Genomic DNA, 13619 nt, shown 5'->3' on the forward strand with positions numbered 1-13619 from the left:
TTTTTTAAGTGAATGGCATATGAAAATCATACAAAAATTGTGGCAGATGGACTTTTCCCCAAAGGCAATGCCCTGTTAAATAAAGGAAATAAGAGAAAAAAGGATTTGGATTCTAGAAGTAGAACAATGTTAGTTTGGCCTGCAGGGACACAACTCTAATGACATTAGCAACTTCACTGTGTACATTGCAATCCAGTCACTTAAAGGCAGTGGAAGAGCCTTGCACTGGGTAGGAAGTTTTCATTCAGTCAACATGTGTAATAAAAATGAGCCCAAAGCCGCAAAAAGGAAATGGGAAAAGTGGTTTTAAAATCTAAAATCATGATCTCTATCAGCCAGAGGCTTGGTCTTTCTAAGATAGTCTACTCAATCTATACAGGACACTGAACAAGTTACAGTAAAATTAAGGGGTTTGGGGATAAAAGATTATTGAATAGATAAAATTATCATCAACTACAGCTGTGTGAATATTCTTCTAAAATTCTTACCCCTTCCCCAATATCTAACAGCAAAATGTCTAATTGAAGTAAATAAATAAATTTGGTGGGGAACTGTTCAACACCAAATGGTTGGCTGCCATTAGTCTTTCTACATCTTCAGTCTTGAAGGTGATTTTGGACACGAAGACACCCAGATCTGGTGTCTACTCCCACCCAAACCACAGACAATGGAATCTGTGCGTGTACACATACATATGTAAATATATATTTATATACACATATCCATGTACCCCTAAGGAGTATGTATGTGTGTATGCATATACAAAGGTGGCATATTTGCATACATGCAAATGTCTGTATGTATATACACACGCAGACAGAAAATTTGTATGAGAACTTAGAGCAAACAAATGTCACGTGAGTGTTGGTTGTGGTCTTCTCACTCTACACCCCAAAATCAACAGCCTATGTGTATTGCACCCTGAAAGCACAATATAGTTGATTACTGAAACTGCAGAGACTGAAAAGATCCCAAAACTTGAGAATGGTGAATCTGACATAAGGCTCACAAAATTGACACCTATCCCAAATCAAAATACTTTTCTGAAAAAGTCACCTCCTTTGCTTCCTTAAGGACACAGTTAATCAGATGACCCATCGTTATCCGAAACATAACCAAGTACTACTCCCCAAGCTGTGGAAATATGAGAATAGAGATGTTCTCACTGAAACTGAAAACCTAGGCTCAACAGGCTAAAGGACCAGGAAAATAAAGACAGCACTTAGCCCTAAGTAGGCTTTGCCAGAGAGAAAACCACTGCTAGCACACATTACAGCTCACATGAGTAGCTCAGGTCAGGTGAAGCTGAACCAAGAGAAGGCTAAGGAAAATGTGCTGAGAAGTTCAGAGCTACTTTGGTGTCAAGTGTTCTTGACCAAAGGTGCATTCACGCTGTTGGTTAAAATGTTTTAAAACTAGCTGTGCAGTAATAATTTTGATTCAGGATGCCAACACAGCCTTAGATATCATTAGATAGATGGCACTGCTATTTCCAGTTGGCTAAAGGATGATAAACTAAAAATGAGGCATCAGGAGTAATTAGGATTTTGTTTGCACTGCACAGGAGCTATGCTTAGCACACCCAGTACATCAGTGAAAAGCTTCTCTAGATCTGATCTGACTGCTCTCAGAATATAAGGTGGCTGTATGAAACTGGATCAAACCCCATCACTCATCTTTTATTCAAGCTGTGCATCATACCAAAAGACTGAAGACCAAGTGACGTTTTCTGGAAATAGTCAAGCTTCAGAGAGTCAAATTTCAGAATTTTAAATTTGTGACTACAAGGCTCACTACAGTGAGCCTTGCTGAAGTGAGAGAGAGTAAAGGCTTATTTTAAATCTGTTTGTTACAAAGATGAAGTGGTAAATTTAGGATGGAATATTTTCATAGAGACATTGGACTAGTGGAAAGGCAAGGAGCATGGGGAGTGACCTTATCTTTGAAGCTGTGCTTTGGGAGCCACAGAGCCCAGCCTGGCAGGCCACAGAGGGCCTGAGGAGGGCTGCATTGCCAGGAAAAACAGGGAACATGCAGCAGCCCATGGGAACTTCATCACTGCCTCAGAGCACAAAGGGACTTGTTTCATAGCTCTGAGCAGTCCCCGAGGTATTAAATGGCTCACAGTGAGCAATCCCCCAGGTGTTAAATCCTTGTGCTGGGCAACCTGGCATGTTCCTGACTGACCACACACACAAAAATAGTTTAGAGTTCTGATAAATGCCACTGTGGGCGTGCAAATCCTAATAGATACTTATTACTTATTTTGTTAAATTTAGTGTATCTGGTAAAAGCACAGTGTTGTGAAATCAGGAACAATTAAGAGTACAGGTGATTTCCAAAGATTTGTCTGCCAGTGGCCCACATGTTTTTCCTAAGTTTTTGTTTAAATATTAGCAGTATACATTTCCAAAATGATAATACCTGCACTAAAATATTAATTACCTGAATAGACTTAAGCCACATACTCAGTAATTTATCTGCTAGAACAGGTCTAATACCTTTACTAGTCTAGTGAAATGAGTTCCAAGTTAAAGACTGAAATTCTTTATCTTTTCGGAAATATACAAAGCCAAAATGGAATGCCCTATTAATATTAAAAGACAGCTATGAGTAAAAGTCAGAGTTCAAAGTTAAGTAGAATGATCTGTTGTCCCTAAGCACTGATACACATATCCCCAGAAACATCTAAGAACCTATCTGTTCCAATCTCCACTGCACAGTATTGTTGCTAATTGAACATGGAGCGGGAGTTTGTTCCATCAGATGTGTTCATTTCTTCTAAGAACACCCTATGGAATATCAAATGTACTAAATATAGCTGTCAACATTAAAAGCCTGCAACTGGAAAGTGCTATTAAAGAGCTAAGTGTACTTCACTTGGCATTATAAAGCCAAAGCCCTCTTTAAATATACATCATGTTATTAGAGACTATTCACATTAATGCAAAAATAATCATCCTTAATATATTTTACAAGGCATGTCTAGGCTACTTCCAGGCTCTAGAGTTCCTCAATTTCTCCCACATTTACTGGTAATTACATAAATGAATCAATAGTATTTCAAGGAGGACAGAGAGAACTGTAGCAAATCCATACACTTGCTATCCACTGCAAACCAGCTGTGTCCAGGTAAAGTTTCAAAAGTAGAAATTTTACAACATCTGTAAATATCAGCTTCTTACACTATTGGATTTATTTTTGCAGTGCCAAGGTGCTCTAAATTTTCAAATTATTACAGTTTTGGTTTGGTGGTTTTTTTTAGGAAACACTGAGACATTCCTAGGAAAGCTTCTGCTAACTTTGAGAGGGTATTTGTCTTCTTCAGTGTAACACAGGATTCATCGTGGGAAGGAAATAATGCAGAAATGGAAGCCCAAGAGAAGCTAGAAATAATTAAGCCTGAGGAACATTCTGCTAAAATCACAAGCATTTTTTCCCACGGTATAAGCAAAATTCCTGATTACTTTCAGAGGATTCTTTGCTTCTACCTCTACACTTCCATCCAAATTAACAGTGACACTCTTTGAGAGCAAAATTAAACATGTAGCTGGTACTTTAGTCTCTGTCAGAGAAGGCTCAGAAACATGGTGGAGGCTTTATTCATGTAAGGATACTCTGGTTAAACCCCCATAGTAAATATAACAACATAGAATACTTCAGGTAAATGATATTCATTTACCACAACCCCTACTACATAACCCCTCTGTTGGTCCTAAAACATGCAAGAATAATTTCAAAGACGTGATTTCAAGCAATGTTCTTTTAAGCACAGCAAAGAATTTATGCATCATCTTTAACTGCCCTTTCCCTTCTAGTTTGTGGGAATTCATAAAATGTCAACCATATTTTTTCTACCCTACATAATGTACTGAGATCACTATCTTATTCTAAAAGTAAACACAAGATTTTCTTCGAGACAATCCCACCCATAAGTTTTTCATGAACAAGAGTCAGTCTTCCCTTAAGTATTAAGACAGCTACTCAAATTAGAGAGCAAAATTAGCACCAGTATAAAGCAACAGTCTATAAATTCAAATACAGGCTCCATAACCCTGAGAAGTTTCAAGTCCAACAAGCCAGAAAAATAAATTACTACACTCACCTATCACAAATCAGTAACAAGATTTTCTCTCAGAAAATAATATATTCCGCTCTGTACAAATTGGTTCCGTTTAAAATACCATGAGCGCCACAGAACACTAATGTCTTTCCTAGAGTTCAGAATACCGTTTGGCAGAGCACTAATAAAATAAATCAGCTAATTACGGCGTTTACACTAGTAAGAGAAAAATTCAAGTTAATAATGTCAGCATGGTCTAAACAGAAGGAAAAAAAAATTTTTCTCTAGATTAAGCCAGTGTAATATTCATACCTGAAGTTAAACACTAATATTGTTCTTTCAACCAAGACCAATTCAAGAAAATAATAATAATAAAAAAATAATAATAAAGAATAAATTTGGAGGAACAAGTGAGCACTACAAAAGCATAAACTACCATCCAGACAAGATTTCTCCATTGTTTATTCTGCAAAGCACACCTTATTAGAGCCAAATACATTAGGCCTTGTTTTTGTCAAAGTTCCCACCAAGTTCAGAAGCCATTTTGCCTACTTTTTCCCATTCAGGAAAGATAAATGCAATCTTTTTGTGACACACAGCAGAATCCTCTCATGTAGCTCATCCTCTCTTTATTATTGCTGGCTGTCGGAGAGCGCTGACTTTTGTATGGCTGCGATTTTCCCATTGCAAGCACTCGCTGAGGAATAGTCAAACTCTGATTAGACATTACAAAACCTTCTCAGAAGGCTTTCTGAACCACAGCCAGCGGGATTCCCTGCAGCATTAAGGCCAGTCTTGCTCCCACTACAGTCTGTGGGACTTTTGCCAAGGATGTAAGTGGCATTATGACTGGTCTCCAACAGCAGATATTACCCATCACTCTCATGAATTGATTAAAGACCTACCCACCTGCAAATATATAATAAATAGAGAGCTTAATTGCATAATTAATTACAAGGGCTTTTAATCCACAACAGACAACACCATAGGTTTTAGGTGGCCCACATAAAGCAAACTATTCATTAGATCAGTATTTGCATGATACCAGTTTACAGGAAGATTGCAGAGAGATTAATTTGAAAGATACATATTTTCAAGAACCAGAGAACACAACAGGAAGAAATACAATAAATTGAAATCAAAAGAATACCACCACAGCCTAGACCTACAGGAAGAAATCATTTCATACTCTGTACACAGCCTTCCAGCAAAGTTTTTTTAAACTACGTATGCATGATGGGCAATGATTTTGAGTAGTGAGTGTAGTGCTATTACTAGACTTTTCTTTTTCCAAGGCACCAGGCAGAGATGCAGCAGTGTACACAAGTGGGGTGTAAAGTCAATGGGATTACATTTTCCTAATTATTTTCTGCTTGAGGTTTACATCACATACACAAAATGAGATCAGCCGGGACTTGCCTCTCTAACAAATCACTCAGACTTAAACATTGCTCAGATAAACAAAAGGGGGGGCAAGGCTGAGAAAAGGCAGAGAAGTGCTTCTTCAGTCACAGTTGCAAGGAACAAAAACCTGGAGGGGGAAAAAAGCTGTTGGACCGCCACCAAATCTCCCCCCACTAGAGACAAGAGCCCATCTGCTGAGCTCTGCAACTTAGCTTTAACTACCATTCAACTCGCGTCTCTGCAGAGATCAATCTACAGAGCTGGCAGATGGACCCCTGCTTCCCTGAGTCGCTGTGTTATTTGTTTAATAAATTTAATTAATATCCATACTGCACTGGATTGCTCCCAGAAAGGGGGCTGCAGCTCTCTCTTTCCCCGATAGCAACATGATGAGTGATTTCCCAGAAAAGACCAGATAACAGTACCCCCAGGCCATTGAAAAATTAAAAGTGCCATGTGCTTACATTACTTCGCATGTATTAATTTTTGCACTGCACTAATTTGTTCTTGAAGCCTATTTTAACTTTATAAAAGTATGGGATTTTGAGAAAGTCATAATTCATTCTGGTTTATATCAGTTACAAAATTAATTGGAAAGGAAAAAAGCATCAAATCTAATTGGATTTCCAAAAATTTTATCTATTTGCAAGAAAGAAACAGATTCTTAATGAGAGTGTCTCCTCAGGCAATATATATTGTCACAGTTTCTGCCAACAAGTTATAGGCATTCAGGGTCACGTTGGACATGCTTTCCTTTAATGCTTAGGAACACACTTATTTTAACCAATAAAGACATATTCAGCCCACATAAAATAATTTTTAAAAGTATGAGGGATGAAAGAAAATAAAAGTACTAACAGATTTTTACAGCAAAAAAGCATAACAAAACACATGCTATGGTATTCCAAGAGCAAGAGGAAGTATAAAACATGCACAAGTGTTGAGGAAAAAAAACGTTATTTCTCTTCAATATTAGCAGTTTATACTTCCTACATTTAAAGCTTTTAATTTTTCATAGAGTCAGGCTTAAGAAAATTGAATCATAACTAAGAAAATTATTTCAGTCAAGCCTATTTAAATCCTAGAGTTGTGTTAAATTGATGCCCTTCTCTTTGGGCCCCATTTCCTTATTAACTCACCTTCTGGCTGGAATACTTCACCCTGGTGCTGATGAGCTCAGCTCCAACAGCAGGTGTCCTAGTGGACAGTCCGGGCTTGCCAATGTTATCTCCAGCATCTAACCTTCCCTAACACTTTTTCCCAGAAGTAGCTGTGGCAGGAGAGGTTAAGCACACCTAAACACTCCTGTCTGCCTCTGGGGAGGGGAGGGTGAGAGGTACCCACCCCTCAGGTCAGCCTGCACACCTGCTCCTGGGACCCGCTCCGTGGTCCATTCCATTTGAAGTCAGCCTTATTTATTCAAATTATGAGCTTGGGTATGAGGTATTTGCTATTTTTGGTAACTGTAAGTGAAGCAGGTTAAGCAACAATAAGACGCAATTCTGCGCGCAGATTCTATAGCTTTACTTTACCACTGCTCTCTCCCCGCTCTCCTCCTGGTAGTCTATCCCTACACATTAACCTTTTCCACCACTGCTGCCATTTTTGTAGTGAATGCCTCACCTTACCTTCAGAAAGCAACCCAGTGAGAACAGCAGTGACCACGGGTGTGCTGCCACCATCAAAGACAGCAGTGAGAAAAGTCAGGAAATAAGTGCTGGTACACTTCAGTGGTGTCCAAAAAGCAATTGCCTTCTATCTCCAGAACGAAATTCACTTGTTGAGAGATGATCCAGCAAGGCAGCCCTGCATGAAAGGGGAAACAAGTGAAAACACCTCCTAAATCCAGCTGAAGACCCCTCTGTGAACTCTGGCAGTGCAGTTGCAGCTCCTAGAGAAGCAGAGGCAGGGCCAGCCACAGGACACAGCGCTTGGCAGTGTCCCCATCCCAAAAGTCACAGCAAAACAAGAGGTGTTAGAGAATTAGAACTGCTCCAAGGATAAGTCTGGGGATTTCTTTTCCTTACAGACTTCACTGAGAGTTTTAAAGAGGTACTAAATACAAAAATAACTTGTACAGCTCAAAAAAGGTCGGCACATATATCGATAGATTTTTTTTGCAGTTCTGGGGCAATTGACTGAGTTCTGAAAGAAATAAGGAGCTTCCTCTTGAATATAACATTTAACAATCTTTTCTCTCATACCTCTAACTTTGTAAAAGATTTACAAAAATCAAACAACAACCAAATGACTATTTACACAACAGCTTTTATTTGTTAATGAACTTGTAATTTTCATAAAGCTATTTTTTATCAATCCTGTCTGCAAACAGGGGAGCTGAGATAGCAACTTGCCAGTCACCCCCTCCTCAAGGTCAGTGGTACAGTCAAGAGCAGAGCCCTTATTCACTAACTCATGCCCTGGAAAAGATCACAGTAAGTAGCTGGAGTCTTAAATATAGTGAAAAACAAAAATAAGGCAGGCTTTTTCAACAAAACTTACATTTCAGGGAGATGGAAAGCAGAAAGTACTACTCAGCAAATCATCAGCATGGTATATTCTACTAATTTCCTGAACTTCAAAGCCAGGTATTTTGTGTACACAACACCGCATCACTCAAAGTGACTGTCACTCTTACACAGGGGCAGGTTTAACATCCCAAGTGGAAACCCTCCCTAGAGCCATGAAGCAGTCACTGCACGCTGTTAGTCAAAATTTCACGCACCTCAGCCACGACTGGTGAAAGCCTGTGGAGTGAGGGCACAGTCTGTCCTTTGTGCAGAAGACACCAGAGGCTCCTTTGCCAGGAAATGCTGGGAGGCTGCAGCCCCTGTCTGTTAAGAGAGACGTGCAATGGACTCCCCATTTCCCAAAGGCTCTGAATGCCTCACCACTTGTGACTTGACTTTGAAGAGAAGTTTCCAGCTCTGTTTTTCACTGCCTTGGCAACCTCATTTCCTTACCATGATTCAGTTTTGTTTGCGAAAGGGAGGCTGGTCATTTGTTCTCTCATCATACTGAGCTGCCCTGATATGATTAACTTCTTTTTTTTAAGCCTCATTTCTCCCTCCATAACATTTTTGGTAAATTGTTATTTATCATTCTCTAAAGCCGAAATGAAAAATGTATTGAATTATTTAAATACTTCATTTCCCAAAATAAAATTAGAATAGGTTTTTAACACTGCAAAGAACAGGGGAAGAAGAAAAATTTTCTATTTGAAGGAAAATTCTGATTGTGACCACATGAATTTTCTTTTAAGAGGGGTAGCATCCTTATGGAGAGGGATTCACATTTTTTTTAGTTTTGTTAATGTCTCCCTAAAAAATATCAAATAATTAGCATTAAGTGCTTGCTTGTAAAAAAAGTCCGATATTTCAGACGTCAGACCTTTCAGATGTCCGAAAAGGAAATTAATTTCAATGCAACATAAAGAGCAATATTCTTTAAATGAGAATCGTGCCATTATATCCGGGACAAACAGATTTCTTGATCCAAATTTTGTCTACTTTTGTAGCAGTACTAATTTTCACAACCTATCGCATACTTATAATTGTATGTGAGTTAATCAGACTACATCTGCCTAAATTTATTTTCACGTTCTCAATGATATGTTATTAATTGAAAGACTAATTCATCTGACAGCCATTAAAGAAACACAATAACATTACTCATATTCCCCAGTGAAGTTATATGCATGTAAAATATTCAAGTAAGCACATAAAAGCAGTCACCTACACAACATATATACTCTAAAACCCACATGAGCCACTTATAAGACATTAAGACATAAATCTCCTTAACAGATTTATACGTGACCTTAGATTTTTTTCCCCAACAAAAACTCCATATGCTATTACATTCAGGAGTCCACAGTCCTTTCCAAGTTGTTTTCCTTTGCAAATCTCAAAACACTAAAATAACAAGAAAAGTAGAGTCACTGTCAGAACTACGGCACAAATGCTGAAAAATTAAACAAAGTGAAGCTAATTTGATTCTCCTATATAAAGCAAGCATGCAAGCCTAAAGCTTACCAGATAACTTACACCAATATGCAGTGCATTTTTCCTGTGAAAATTCGCCTTTCATGAACTGTACTGACTAACAAGGAGATATTATCCTCTTGGATTGCAATACACAAGTAAAAAGTTATTTGTAAAAGTAAATGGATAACACTCTTAACCTCCCTGTGCCTTTTCCCAAATCAATCGCAAATTGAATTAATAATGGGGCTTGCAGGACAGTGAGAAAAGTCCTTTTCTTTCAGGATACCCATGATGCTATGGTTTTTATGCTTTGTTGCTTAGTTGGGCCTTCTGCACATATTTGTTGGCTTTCAAGCATTTTTCTCTATTTTTACAATTTCCAAATCAGAGGATTTCAACTGTAATGTCATTTATCTGTTACTAAAGCCTTATCCAAGTTTAATGATAAATTTCAGTCAAGTGAAGAAATGCTGTCACTATTTATCATTTACTGTATTATGTATGTATTTTAAAAAACCCCACAGAATACCATTCCCCCGTGTCTGATTCCAAAGTCAATAGGAAATACCATAAAAGGAGCAACTGCAAAGGCTTTGGATCATTATGCACTTAAATAAAGACAGGCAGGCATCTGTGGGCTAGATCAGGGAGAAAACATACAGAACTTCAGAACATAGTCCAGCAGCCCCTTCTTTTCCTTTGATCCCATTTTGCACAGATCACCTGGAAGGTGTGCGAGAGCTGCCTCTTCTCAATCACCTGTTGCTACGATCTGCTAGAGGAAGAGGGGCTCCCTTCATTACCATCTCTGAGCACATCTTTTATTTAGTTACTATTTTGGACAACACTGCTAAACCAAGGAATATTTTGCTTGGGTTCACATAACACTGTTAATCTAAGGTCAATCACTAATTCAAACCAAAGAGCTAATGGAAGAACTTGCCATGAAAAGGAAGCTCTGCCTATCCTCAGAGCAGGGAAGTACCACCAGCATGAAAGTTAGTAAAATGTGAGTTCAAGAAGGCAACTGAAACTTCAAGCTGATCTCTCGTCACACTATCAAAGACAGAATAAATTTCTTTACTTAAGGAAAAAAAAAAAAAAGACGATTTCTAATACCCAGACACTGCAATTACAGTATAAGAACTGACAAACACTATGGGTATGCTTTGACAAGATGACAAATATATATTGATTGCTATTTAAAATATCAGCAAGAAATTCTTTTGATGTATCTTCCAGTGACAAATGAACTTTTTCAGAGATCACAAATCATGAAAAAATGGATGAAGCTCCTTTGTGTGGGGTTCTGGAGTCCAGCTGCTTAATTCTACCAAAATCAAATTAAAACTAGCTAAAATTAAAAGCCTTAAAAGGCTAAAGAAGGTCCTTTGAGGACACGCTCAAGCAACAAGCATCTAAGGCTGACTTGGAACTCTGTCACTTGGAGATCTGCAGCAGTGGACACTTAATTACATATTCAGAAGGGAATATATTACTTTAATTGCCTCAGTCACTTAACAAGTGTGAGAAAAGAAGCCAGTAAAAGCAGTATTACTTTTCCTAGATGTTGTTGACTCCAGCTCTTTTTGGACTCAGATTCACTCCATGTTAGACTTACCAATAAAAGGAGGAAAGAAAAGGTGGGAAAGAGAAGAAAAATCAATCCTGTGTTCCAAAAGCTCCACACAGAGGCTGTAATTAGAAGTGAATAACCTGGAGCTTCTGCAATAGTCATTGACAGTTTATTTCTAGAACAGATATTAAGGAAAACTTTTACTGAGGTCCAGTGAGTGGGCATTACACCACCTGAGAGATGAGTAATCATTTGTCGAACTCGAGTGCACATAATAAGGATGAGCTCATTCTAATAATGCAATCAGACAGGCTGACATTCCCTGTTACTGACTTTCGAGGTCACTCAGTGAATTTTTACATCACTGGGTTTTCTCTTCCATGGTCTATTAATATATTGAGTGCTAAACCTCTACCACGAAATTATTTCTACTCCTGCTGTACCTGAATTACACCAATGGTGCTAAGTGATCAAAAACTGTAGAAAAAGCTTCAGAAAGCACATGTTCCAAGAAATTATTGTGTGGGAGAGCAGCCTAATTTATGACTTTTATGAAGAAAAGGCAGCATCAAAGTGCCCACACAGAACACAAGACTTCCAGATTCTGTTGTGTCACAACCAGAAAAATGCCGTCACATGCAGCATTGTTGATAAGCAAATATGATTCTGTGGTATTATTTTAATTCATTCTTCTATCTGCAGATTATTCAAGCATCCAGAAGACCTTCAATTAAACCTGTAAACTATGAAAAATTGTCATCATGATGCCAAGAAAATAATGCCCCACATTTTGGGCCTGAACATAACATCTGAATCTAACTCCAACACTAAAGCACCTCAACCATCTGGAAATCCAACTGCTCGTCGGCTAAGCCTAAATTTTACTGAAGTATCTAAAAGAACTTTAGAAACGTTGAGGTGTGACTAACTGCAGCTAATTGTTGCATGCCACTGATGCTGAAAGAAAAAAGTAACATCTACACCTCAGTGAGTCAATCATGCAATGGAAGGAGGAAAAATCCTTCATGTGCGCAGGGGACATATATTATACATGTGTATAATAAGAGAACGTAAACAGAGTGTCTAAAGGCCACCAGAGAAAAGCTTTTTTGCAGTTCTGTTGAGTAACTTACCCCACAGTGTTTGGTGTGAGTTCACACTATTCAAAAAATCTGAAGATAGTGCAAAAGAATTTCAGTCTGGACCATCTCATGCCCCTACTGATCTTTTATAATTTTTGAAGTCAGTGAAAAGCGATGATATTCTATGTATATTTAAGAACTCGGAGAGCACCATCACAACCCATTTCTGATTTTAAAAATCAGTGATTTTATGTAAAGAAATTGATGCGTAAAATGTGTTTATTACAAACAATTTTTTATATGTCAAGGTTTCTTTGTTACAGTTCAGGCTTAAAAGGACTCCATCAGTTATTTAAGACTATAGCTGAAACAGAAGAAATACTGCAGGTGTAGCAGAACTGCCAATGGATTTCTAAGTTGCCAACCAGGTGGTTTTTACAGACTGCAAATCAACATGCCTCAGCTTACCCTCTGCTGTAGTAAGATATGTCCAACTCTGCACTCTCCATTCTCCCTGACTATTTCTTATCAAGAGGGAAACCTTGGTTTTTCCCCATCAGGTCCAGACTGAGTGATAAGTGGCTGTCTTTACGATTCAGAAATATCCATCTGCTCAGAAGGAATTGAAACAGCTATTACATTTTGTGCAAACCTTCAAAATATGAACACGTGGTAGCTCAGTCACACAAGGAACTGAAATTAATATTTCCTAATGGAAGAAGACCCACCAGCAACCTCTTCAGCAAATTCCTGCCTTTCTGATCTGAGTTTCTTTTCTTTTGGACAATGATTTTGTGAAGACTGGAAGCTTGAAGGACTTCACAGCTTTCCCATGGGATTTCTGGCCAAACAGACACCTGAAACTCAACATAAATATTGTTGCTTTAAAAACAATGGGGGGTGGGGTGGGGAAGAGTGTAGAAGCTAAAAGCAAAAGAGAAACAGAATAAGCCTTTCTGCAACAAAGCAAATATCACCACTTTCACTGTTTATAAGTGATACAGCATCATGTAAACAATCAGGTAAAAAGCATCAGTGTTTCACACTGCTCAAAATTAATTTCACACTGAATAACCTGGCTAAGCGTTTCACATGAAAAACTAATCTTTGCAAAAGGTACTGTGTGATCCACACCACTTTAATCAAACTTACAATAAAACAATGTTACCATTCCACGAAATGTAAGTTTTCCCATTTGAAATATTTACACGTCATTACTGGGTGACCATTAAATAGTTCATTTGTCAAGAACAAAGTAGTAGGATATCTTCTAAACATAGGATGAAAACTAAAAAATGGATACCTCCAATCTGACCAGTGACTGGGACAGATAAAAAGTCAGCTTTCCAGACTTACTGTTTGGCACTCACATACCATCTATCTTTCCACCTCCAGCTCAAAACACAATCATCCCAGAGAAAAAGAAGCTGTTGTTTTATGCAACAAAGCTATAAAAGTCTTGAATATATTTGATAACATACTGGTATTGTCAGGCAGTAGCTCCCTAA

At 38.2% G+C, this 13619-nt stretch overlaps 1 long non-coding RNA gene across 9 annotated transcripts in view; it reads right to left on the reverse strand.

Moving 5' to 3' along the window:
• Nucleotides 1-13619, reverse strand: part of LOC120754203 (uncharacterized) — a 72768-nt gene that overhangs the window by 23273 nt on the left and 35876 nt on the right. For 8 of the 9 annotated variants that reach the window (XR_009207934.1, XR_009207933.1, XR_005701349.1 and 5 more), the window contains one exon: nucleotides 7096-7273. This is a non-coding gene — a long non-coding RNA (uncharacterized LOC120754203). Of the gene's footprint in view, nucleotides 1-7095; nucleotides 7274-8192; nucleotides 8296-13619 lie in introns of those variants that run through there. The other variant, XR_005701351.1, reaches the window with a different exon arrangement.

This window comes from Hirundo rustica, chromosome 6 (genome assembly GCF_015227805.2).
Source record: "Hirundo rustica isolate bHirRus1 chromosome 6, bHirRus1.pri.v3, whole genome shotgun sequence".
Taxonomy (NCBI): Eukaryota; Metazoa; Chordata; class Aves; order Passeriformes; family Hirundinidae; genus Hirundo; species Hirundo rustica.